This window comes from Thalia democratica, unplaced genomic scaffold (genome assembly GCF_965202585.1).
Source record: "Thalia democratica unplaced genomic scaffold, ktThaDemo2.hap1.1 HAP1_SCAFFOLD_1524, whole genome shotgun sequence".
Classification (NCBI taxonomy): domain Eukaryota; kingdom Metazoa; phylum Chordata; class Thaliacea; order Salpida; family Salpidae; genus Thalia; species Thalia democratica.
The window spans coordinates 1-11,432 of NW_028140370.1; positions in this window are offsets into that span (position 1 = coordinate 1).

The following is an 11,432-nucleotide window of genomic DNA, read 5'->3' on the forward strand; positions in this document are numbered from 1 at the left end:
GGGAGGGAAACATACGGTCCGCAGAATCCGATAAGAATTTTGTCTGGACTGTGACTTATTTTTAAGTTTTGAGAAACTTAATTGTGATATTTGTATTTAAATTTTTTTCAATTAAAACTTTAAACTATGATATCAATAAAACTATTGCGGCGATAGTTTCATGATTATATTGTTGTAGTTAGGTTTTTAAACACACTAAAACGTTTTTCAGTATAAATATACAAAATTAAAGCGGGTCGCGAATTATTATGTCTAATTAATCCAGCCCTTTTTTTCAAAAGAACAAATCAAAAGTTAACCAAAGAAGTTGTCCACCTCTAACATAAATAACTGATTAAAAATCAACAATTTTATTTGGTTTTGGAGTATAACGTTTTGAAGCAATAAATAAAGTCAGCTATTACTAACTGAACTTTTTGTAATAGTTTATTTTACTTAAATAACTATGTTCGAAAATTAAAACTTTAAACAATTTGTTTAAAAGTTTATAAATATAAAGTTTTTAGTTAGAAATATTTATATATATATTTTTAATTTATAAAACCGAAAAATAAATAATGAAGCTAAATTAAAATTTATTTTTAATTAACTATGTGTATAATTTTATAAAATTTCAACACAATAACTAGTTTAATCTTTTTACTAATAGTTTATAAATCTTATTTAAAATTATTTTAATACAGCCTATAGCATAAATAAAACTTAAGTAAGAACATTAAACTTAAATTGGATTTTTTAGTTTTTAAGTTAGCAAAGTTTCGTTTCAACTTAGCAACTCGAGGTGTATTTTTAAAGTGTTCAGATTAATTCTAAAACATGAGTCAAACTACGTCAACTTAATAAGCTTTTTTAGTTTTTAATCTGAAAGAAATATATCTGCATTTCGTTATGCCTGTTTGAAGAATTTAAAACTTGTTTTTGTTACTTAAAATTTGAAATGATAACCTTGAAGATTTTTCTTTTTAATCGTATGCAGAGTTAATTAAGTTGAGAAAAGAGTCTACTATAAGCTGTTAATAATTTAGAGGTACGCTTTAAAGTAGAGGCGTGGTGAATCTTAAAAGAAAAGTTAAGGATCACGAAGTTTTGAAAAGTTGTACAATAACAACAACATAAAAACTTTGAAAACAAAAATTTTGATAAAATAATTGTTTAACAAGCAGTATTGTGTACTGGAAGCTTAATTAAGAATAGAATTTAAAATCTTTCTTAAAAAAAAAATTAGTACTTTGGAGTCACAAGTTGTTCTCATGCTAGTTTGCAGCCGATAATCATAGTTAAATTTAAAATCATTGTTTGATTGCTTTTTTGTATAAATTATAGAAAGAAAAAAACTACTGAATCATATCAACTCAGAAAGTTCAATGTTTCCTATTAAACATATAAGCTGCTTACTTTCAAACACTTTTCAAGCATAGAGTTTGTAAAGAATTTTATAAGTTTTGAAACTTTTGTATGATAACTATATTTCAAAGTTTTCGAGTAAAAAATCGTTAATTCACTGTACAGATTTTTTTTTTGATAAATATGTTTATAAGTTTTTCAATATTTCAATTTAAAAACCAAAAAACTCTGGTTTTAACTTTACAAAAACTTATACTTGCACTAAAAAAAGTTGAAAAACAACAGTTGTTTTAATATTTAAGTAGTAATTCGTAGCATTGTAGTCATTGAAATTATTTAGAAACCTTTTTTTTAATTTTTCTAGTATACATGCACCATTCTTACACCTTTTAATATTTTGTTTTATTTATGTATATATGAGTCATACACTTTAGGTTCATAATAGTAATAATAGGAAAATATATGATAGTAACAAAAATAAATTTATACTTACTACTTTAAGCTTATAACAGTTAGTATGATTGGTTTTTGCGCTAATCTACCATTGCGCTAATAAACTTTTTTGATAAATAATTTTTACTCAAAATTGTAAATTATCACATAAAGTTTGAATTAATTTATTTAGTTGTTTCAAATTGTTTCAATCAACGACTTTGTTAAGGTATTATGAACACTTTTTAATTTATTTTTGAATGAGACGTTTTTTATCTATTCAAAATGGTTCATAGTTTGAAAGTTATAACTTTAAAAAAAACATTTATTTAAAGACATTTTTCTTGATTTTTAACAAAGAAATAAAATATTTCAACAAAATGTTTTTAAACTGAAATTTATAGAAATGTTTAAGTAACTTTTTTATACTAATATAATAAAAGTACAACTCTGCAGACTTTGCTATTCATGTTTATTTGCATTCATAATTTGATAAAATTTTTTAAAAGTTCATTCTATAAATTTGTTCAAAGCTATATACAAAAAAAGCTATAAGTTTTAGAAGATATATTATACACTAATCCGAAAACATCCATAACTTTAAAGCAAAAACTTTGTTAAAAAAATAATTTGGTAAATAGTAGATTTAAAAGTTTTCATTAGTTTTCTTGACACTTTTTAGTGATCGTTTTCCTACCATCTTGGTTCACCATTATTTCGTTTACACATATTGCCTGTAAAAAATAAAGTTGTAGCTTAAATACAAGTTTTTTAAAAAGACTTTTACAAAAAGAACAAAAAACTTTTGTGTTACAAAAAAAAATCACTTCTGCAGTTTTTTTTAATCTTTAACTAATAAAAATACTGATTTGTGGTTCTTTACTTTAAAATTACTTTATTTATACAATTTTACCTCATTTGACGAGCATCTAGTGAGTTTTCCTTTCAACAAACATTCTTTTTCATTCCCAGCATTTTGACACTCCCAACAATGCAAAGCTGGATATAATTATATTTAATATTTTAAATTAAAAAGTTTTAAAATTTATGTATTTTTGTTATTAGTTTTTACTGTGCAAAAAAATATCTATACGGCCATATTTTTAACTTCGCAAAGTTATATAATACAATGGTTAAAAAGTTTAATTTTTATAAGTATATAACTTACCATTAATAAAAGGTACAACCAAAAGCATCACTATGACAACAATCTTGAAAACTTTCATCGTTTCTAGTAGTTTAAGTTTTTAAATGAAATAAAAATTTCCTTGAGTTTTTAACTAAAATGCTATGAATAAATAAAACCTGGTGAAAATAAAATAGACCTGTATTCAAAAATATTCTAAATAAACATTCCGAAGTTATTATGATTAAATAAATATATGTTTCAAACGCATTTGAATGGCTTGCAAATAAAAAAATCTAAAAATTTTGTTTAACTGGTTTACATTTAAAAATCTAATACTTTTATACATCATTTGATTTTATAGTTATTTTAAGATAAAAGTTTTCCGAAAGTAAAACGAAAGCTGAAAGTCCTAATGTAACTGTACAACAACCATAACTAAATGAACAACTTTATTTCAAGAATTGCTTTTATACAGCGCACAAGTTTAAATTTAACCTTCAAAGTATCAGAACATATGATTGAAACAATTAAAAGTCTGTCACGGCCACTTTGAGTTATTTTAATCTTTTTTTGCACGTTTAAAATACCTACTAAAACAGTTTACTGTAACTTTATTTACAAAAAATGTTTAAGTAAGTTATGCTCTTTGTTTATTACAATATGCTATAAAAATTCTTTGTTTGTGTTTACATATCTTACATTTTTTTAACACCATTTTACCATAACTTTAAGCCACTACTTTCTTTTTCTTATAGTTCTATTGACTAGTTTAAGCTCAACTAGTCATCTTTTAAAAGTGTAACAACTATGAGTTTTCAAAACACTTATGTATATATATATATTTTATATATAAACTCCATAGCAGTATAAAAGTTGGTTATCCTTAACTGTTTATTTTAACATATTAAATGTTTTTAATGTAAATATATTGATCTATTAGTAATAATGAAATTAATACTTAAGAAATTATTTAACTTACTTTAATCAAACAACCTAACGGTAAAAAAAACGTTCAAAAAGCTTTGTTTAAGGACCTGGTGTACGAAAGAGCCTTTCACCAAATACTTTTACAATCTATCAAGAGCTAATGAGATTTTATAACTTTTAAAATTCAGCAAATAAAACAAGCAGTTAGAAACAAAAAAAAAAAAAACTAAAATTAACTACGTAATACTTTTACTTAAAAAGCTGTAAACAAAATTTACTCAGAAACTATAGTTATTTTATGTTTCCAGGTAGAATGGCCAATCTGCTGAGTTAGCCTGAGACTTTCACGACTTTTAAACTAGGGTGAGTAATCCTTAGTAGTCTAAGTGGCCTGAGATTGTGACAGTCCTGTTATTAAATGTTAATAAACTAATACTTATGTAGTGGTTGCAGATAAGTGAAAAGAATAATGATATTCGAGCTGTAATGCTATAAAATAAATAAATCTAGATCACAAAGTTAAAAAAACCTACAAACAAAGACAACATAGTAAGTCTTAATCTAATTTAAATGTACACACATTGGTGTTTAGAAAATGTTTGGTAAACACAATGTAGTTTGGTACTTTCCCTCTAACAAAACAAAATATGGAAAATATGGCTTAATGCTCTTTTTTACATCATTGACTGACATTGATTTTCTATATCAAATGAATGTATTAATTGTGTAGAAATTTTTATAAAAAAAATAAATCATTTTAAAATCCATTAAAAAATTTTGCAGATTATAATTATGTATTAAATGTTATTTAAAATAAAAAGACTTGTTTATTTGGCTTAATTATTTGGTGGCTAGTTGTAAGAAAGAAAACAAACAACTAAATTTCATATTATACTATGTTGTCAAAAAGTACGCACTACCCGTGCTAAGTACGCTTTTTTTGGTCGGGTTCAATTTGCGTACTTAAGCGGTAGTTTACTGTACTAAATAAATTTTTTAAATTAATTTTTACATTTATGCTAAACAATTTTCATTCCATAAAAAAAAGTTTAGTCTTAGATTCAAACGAAACGGTCTTAGTTGTAAAAGTTATTCACTAAAAAAAATTAATTGATATTGAAAATCAAAGTTAATTCTAAAAGCGTAGAGCTCATTTATAAACTATAACAAAAAATGTTTAATTAAATAAGCGATTCTTACTTGATCTATAAAGTTATGTTTCAATATCTAAAAGTTTATATAACTGCCAATAACTTAAATATCTTTTAAACGTTGTTTTGTTCGAAATTCATGAAGATTGCAACAAGTTAAACTTATATTGAAAGTTCTTTGATGTTTTTGATATACTTATTAATTACGCATGATCAATGAATATTTATGTTTTCAACACATGTTTACTCGTGTTATATATTTGTCTAAAATAAAATTCACATGTTGCTGCAATAACTCGATGAAAATAACTTATTGCTAAAATTTATAATTGGTTAAAATTCTAAATTTAGATTGTTTAAAAGTATTAAAACTTTTTAAGTTTTTACATACTTTATTCGTTGTTACTTGCAATTTTTCACATAGCCGTAAAAATACTTTAACAAAAATAAACTTTTTATATTTAAAGTTTTCCTACTTTTCATACAAAGCACAGTTTAAAAATATATAACTTAAATACTGTTTTTTGAAAAGTTTAATAAAAGTTTAAATTAAAAAACATTTTTATAGTAAGTTTATGTATAAGCACCATTAAATGTATTAAATTTACAAAAGTTGTTATAAAACCGAAATATAATCTAATAAATGTAACTAAAATTTTTATTTATGTTTAAAAATTCTTCGTAGACAATAGCTAGCTTGGTATTAAGTATGACCAAAACTTAAAAAACACAAATCGCTTTTATCATAAACAAAATTCTAATTTTTATCATCTAAAAGTTCTTACACCTTTAGCAATAGTACAAATAACTTTACTTTAAGTTAATCGTTAAGCTTTTAAAGTTATTCAAGAAAGAAAGTAAAAGTGATAAAAAGTTTTTAGATGCGAAAAAAAAGCCTGAAAAGCAGATAAATATAATAAACAAATAAATTTTTATCAACTTTTACCAGTACAGAACACCAGAACGATAAATAGTTATAAAAAAGAATTTAAAAACATATTTTTTCTTGTCTTAAAGTTTAAAAAGTTTCCCAAGTAAAACATTTTCGTTTTTTATGAAATTAAAAAAAGGACATTGTGAAAATTAATGAACATTCTTAATTTTTTGTAAAATGTAATCCTAGAAAAGATTAATCTATTTTTTTAAGACTGCTTATATTTTGAGATTGTTCAGTTCATATTGGTCGACAACGTTTGAAATAGTATACAAAGTTCAACTCAGATGTTTAAAAACACAAAATTTTAAATATGTCCCGATTTTTTTGCCAAAAAAATCATATTTTTATATTAATAGCAGTAATATGTAATACACAGTTCTAATTTACAGCCTGCTGAAACCATCCCTTTCAAAAATTATTTTTAATAACTTATGTTTTTTTGTAATTTTAAGAGAATAATTCTTTAAGAGCCAATGTTATTGCAGTTATTATTTTTTAGAGTGTTTGATGTATTTTGCTTTAATTGTATTTTTATCAATAAAAAAACACACAATTTGATACATTTTAAACGCACATGCTTTCTTTTTCTTTCTAGACGTCATACAACATTTTTAAACTTTACGTGCTAATGACGTTTTTATGACGATCCAATTTATTAACTTGACTTTAAGTGACAAAAATAAATAATTTATACATTTCTGATTTTCTACCAAGTCATATTAAGCTAAAGGTTGTATAAAATATAAGCTATCTATTGAAATATTTGAGTTTATATTACTAGCTTGAATTTTTTTTACACTATTCTTATATTATATTGTAAAAATGTTTTTTTAAATTTTCAAAGGTTTATTAAAAAAAAAGAATAAATACTAAGGTTTAAATTTTGTTTAAAGTAAATGATTACAGTTTTTTTAATTGAAAACATTATACTTGAAAATTATCTAAAACTAATTATAAAATTACAAAGAATAAATATGTATCAAAAATTTTTATGTTATTTTACGTATTGTTTACTTTCAATCTTAAGTTTTTTTTTTTTCTAAAGCATTCCAACGAACCAAAAATATCAACTAAATGACAACCACTGAGCACGACCTCACCGAGCAAATCATAAGAAGAATCTTAATTCCGCTAGGGTTCCGCGGAGAAGTGTCTCGGCCAACCAGGATCAAGCTTGACGACGCGGCAACGAAGCTGGATTGCGAGAGGGCCAAGGACCACGGCAAGAAGCTGGTCCTGGGCCTGGTCAACTTCCTGCCGGCTTACGAGCGGCCCTTCATAGTGCACAGCCTGCTGGAGCGGTTCTTCGAGAGGCACCTGCACATCAGGTTATTTGAGGTGAATAGAAAGTATTTGTGGTAAATTTTTTTTCTGAAATTAAGGAAATATGGGGTAGTGCTTTAATTATAATTTCACAAGTTTTAAATTGGTTTTGAATACTTTAGATGAAATGCATTTGAATTTTTTGATACAGCTTGTATGAAAAGAGAATACAGTAAAACAAAAGTCTTTTTTTTGTATTTTCGAGTTAACTATGTAGAAAAATTCATAAAGTTTTGTGGCATAAAAAAAACTTAAGTTTTAAGACAGGAAAAGTTATTGCAAAAAGAAGGTCTAAACTAATTGATTTGCTATCAAATTTCAAAAGTAAACAAAAAAAGTTATAACAGTTGTTTAACTTTAAGGTAGCTTTACTTGAAAAGTTGTTGTAAAAACAGGCTTCTTACTAAAGAAATTGGCGAGTTAAACGATTTAGCAGACTGGTTGTATCACCTTGAGAGTCATCCTACTTGTCTTGATCTCGAAGAAGTAGATGATTTAGAATCCATCTTCGTTTCATATCTAGAAGAAAAGGTGTAAATAACACTTTAGTTTTAAAAGTTGTTCAAGTTAAAATGAGCACCTTACAAAAATATCTTTATAATCTTACTACTAAACCGTATATAAAAACTGTATTTAGTATAAAAACTTTACAATTTTTTCTGCAAACATTAACTAAGTTATTAGACTTCTAGATACCAGTAATAAACAAAACCAGCAACTATTTTTTTAATTTATCACTTAGTTTCAAATTAAACAAGTTAAGTTATATTCATTCATAATACGTAAATAAAATCACAAATTTTACAAATATTTAACAAAAAAAAGACAATTTTCTATAAAGTAAAAAATAATTTTGGTAAAAAATACAAAAATTGAATTCTAAATTATATAATTTATCCGTTTTGCTCCATCTAAACAAAAATAAAAATCTACAAGTTCTTTTTTAACACAGAACATCCGCGCTCTAATCTCCCTGGAAACGTTCCACGTCCTCCTCCACAACTTTTGCATCCTCCTGAGCAAGAGGAGGTTGTTCCTGATCACAGTCGTGTACAAACTACTGCAAGGGTTATTGAGAAACAGCAATGAGAACATACTGTTCAAGGAAACCATGATCTTCGTCACCAGATTCCTATTCAGCTTTTAATGAAGGGGATTTCCCTGTTCAGGCCATGATCCTCGTCACCAGGTTCCTCTTTGGTTTCTGATGAAGGGGATTTCCCTGTTCAAGGAGATTATGATCTTCGTTACCAGGTTCCTCTTCAATTCCTGATGAAGGGGATTTCCCTTTTCTAATGAACTCACTTTTTTTCGTAGATTTTGAAAATCTAGGAAAATAAAATTCCTTTCATTGAGTTATAAGAATTTAAAAAATGAAGGTGCGGATTTAGGCTGTTGATAAGACAACAAAGACTTTTTTTGTATGAATTAGTTAAAATTTTAAGGGAACTAAAAAATTTTAACAAGATAAAAGCTGTTAACATTCGAAGCAACCTTTATGACAGTGGCTGACTCTAATTTATAAATTAGATTATTTGTTCTTACAAAACTTAATGTCGTAACCCGCCCTTGATGGAGTTTGTAAAAAAAAGTTTGGACTTTGGATTAGGAGTATAAAATTGAACTTTAACTAAAATAAACTAAACATTTTATGTTTTTTGATTAGATATGTTCTTTATTTAGACAGTTTAGAAGTTTTTTGTGTCTTGATGCTGTCTTAAAGAATTAAATCACTGATATGTTTTTTGTTTAAAAAAAGATTATCACAAAACAGGTGTTCATTTTAAAGAATTTTTTTTATATTTAAGTACTATGTAATATAATCCAAATTACTATAAGGTTTTCAAAATACATAAACGAAATGTTTTTAAAGTTTTTTAATTCTTGATCATTCAGATAACTTTTAGTTTTAGATTTTAACTTTTCATAAAAAACTACTTTGTTTGTAGATTGAAAATTTTTATTTCATATTTGATTGTAGAAGTGCAATAACTAGTTTAAAATGTTTTAAAAACTTATTGCGTCCTGGACAAGGTATTAAACTGTATCCGTGGTAGCAACTCGATAACCGAAAGGTTTTTCGTACACCAACCAGGTCCTTAGACCAAACTTTTTTGAGCGCTTTTTTTATCGTTCAATAAACCAATGTTAAATTTGTTTCTAGTTTTTAGTAGTTTAAACTTTAGTTAATTAAACATCATAATTAACGTTATATTATAATAACTTTTCAACTTAAAGTTTTTGCATTTAATGCAATAAAGTCCATAAAACTGTTTTGGTTACTCTTAAAACAAATTTCAAACTAAAGAAATTAACTACTTCAGAATTTTAGTTAAAAATTGTTATGTAGTTTATAAATAAAATTAAAAAGCACAAAAAGTAATAATATTGACTGTTTTTCAAAAGCAGTAAACCATTTGTGAAAGAAAATAAACTAGAATATTGGTAAAACCGGCGTAAAAATTTCTTCCGTTTGTCTTATGCAAAAGACAAGCTAAAAATTAAAGGCAGTTTTTAATTTTACACTTATTTTTTACTTCTAAGTTTTGTTAAAATAAAAAACAACTATATTTCTATCAAAAAAAATTGAAATAAAGAAAAGAAACTCCTAGCTTTTGTTTATACTTCAAAAAACAGTTTTTCTTTTTTTAAATTTAACTGTTTAGATAAAAACACAAAACATAGGTTATTAAATATGTTAAACTTAGCTTTTATCCAGTTTACTGTATTAAAAAAAATTTTAACCATTAAACAATTTACTAACATTTTCAAACGAAATTATCTATAATCTATTTAAATAGTTTAGAATAAAAGGTACAAAAAAAGTTAGTTTGCTTAAAAACTATTATAAGCTAAAGTCTTACAACTTTGATTTTGATTAAAAAGTGTAAAAGTGACAAACATGTCTTAGGCTTCAAAATCTTAAATATTTTTTAAAGAAAGTAATTTAAAATAAGTTTAAACCAGTTACTATTAAAAAACATATATTTGTATATATGTATATATTATTTTAATATTTTATACATAGTAGGTCTAAAAATAAGTTATTTTACTTAAAATAAAACGTTAAGTTGTAAGTTTTAGTTTTATAAACAGTAAGTGATGTAAAAAATAGTCTAGGACTAAGAGTTTTCTTCAAACTAAAGATTTAACAAGGCTTATTTTGATCTATAGTTAATATTTTTATTGAAATAAAAGTGTTAAAAGAATATTTTTGTACTAATAAACACTAACTATTGACTTTATTTTTCTTAACTAGTCAAATTATTTTGGTATGTAGTGCTTAAATTACTTGTAATGTTTAATGATATCCTTTAACTATTTTTTAGTTTGCTTAAGTTTACAAAGAGTATCAAAATAAACTAACGTACTTTTTGACCTTCTATTGACAAGTACTTCAGTGTTTTTTAAACTTGCTTTTAAAACTGATAGTAAAAATTAGTTTTTAACTTTCTGAGTTTAATAGTTTTTATTTTCCTTAACATTTTAGGGTAAATTTTATTTTAGTTGTAAAATTTTTTCTTTATATTTGTTCTAAGAATTGAAAACAATAATTTAAATTCGAAATGACAAATGATGTTGTTGTTAAACTTTCCGCTTATTGTTTAAAAACTCCTACTTCTTTCAAATCAATATTAACACACTTATTGGCATATAAAGATTTTTATATATATTTTTTAATTTAATTTTTTACAGTAATTTTAAAACATACTACCATAAACAGTGTTCAAAATATTTTATTTGACATATTTTAAGTAAAAAACAAAACCATTTTGACATTTTTACTTTTTTATAATAAAATATCACTACTAAAATAGTAGTTTTAAAAATCTAAGTTGCTAAATTTACGGATTTTATTGGTTTTTTAACTCGTTTAAAGTAAAGATAACATAAAAAAAAAAACTTCAAGTTGCAAAAGCAGTTTTGGCGCGATTAACTTGTCCGTTGTGCAGCAGTAGCACAAAAGTTTAAATAAAAAATTAGAAACACTTTTGTTTCTCTCTAGTACAAAGAGCCAAAGTAGTTCTTATAGTACATTGACAAGCCTGCAGTCAACATTGCACCTAAGTACCACTCTGAACAATCGTGCAGTTTCTATAAAAAGTTTTAGAATTTAAAATTTTCTGAACTTTGTAATTGATAAAATGATTTTTTTTGAATTATGTACAGTTATATATTTTTAAAACTA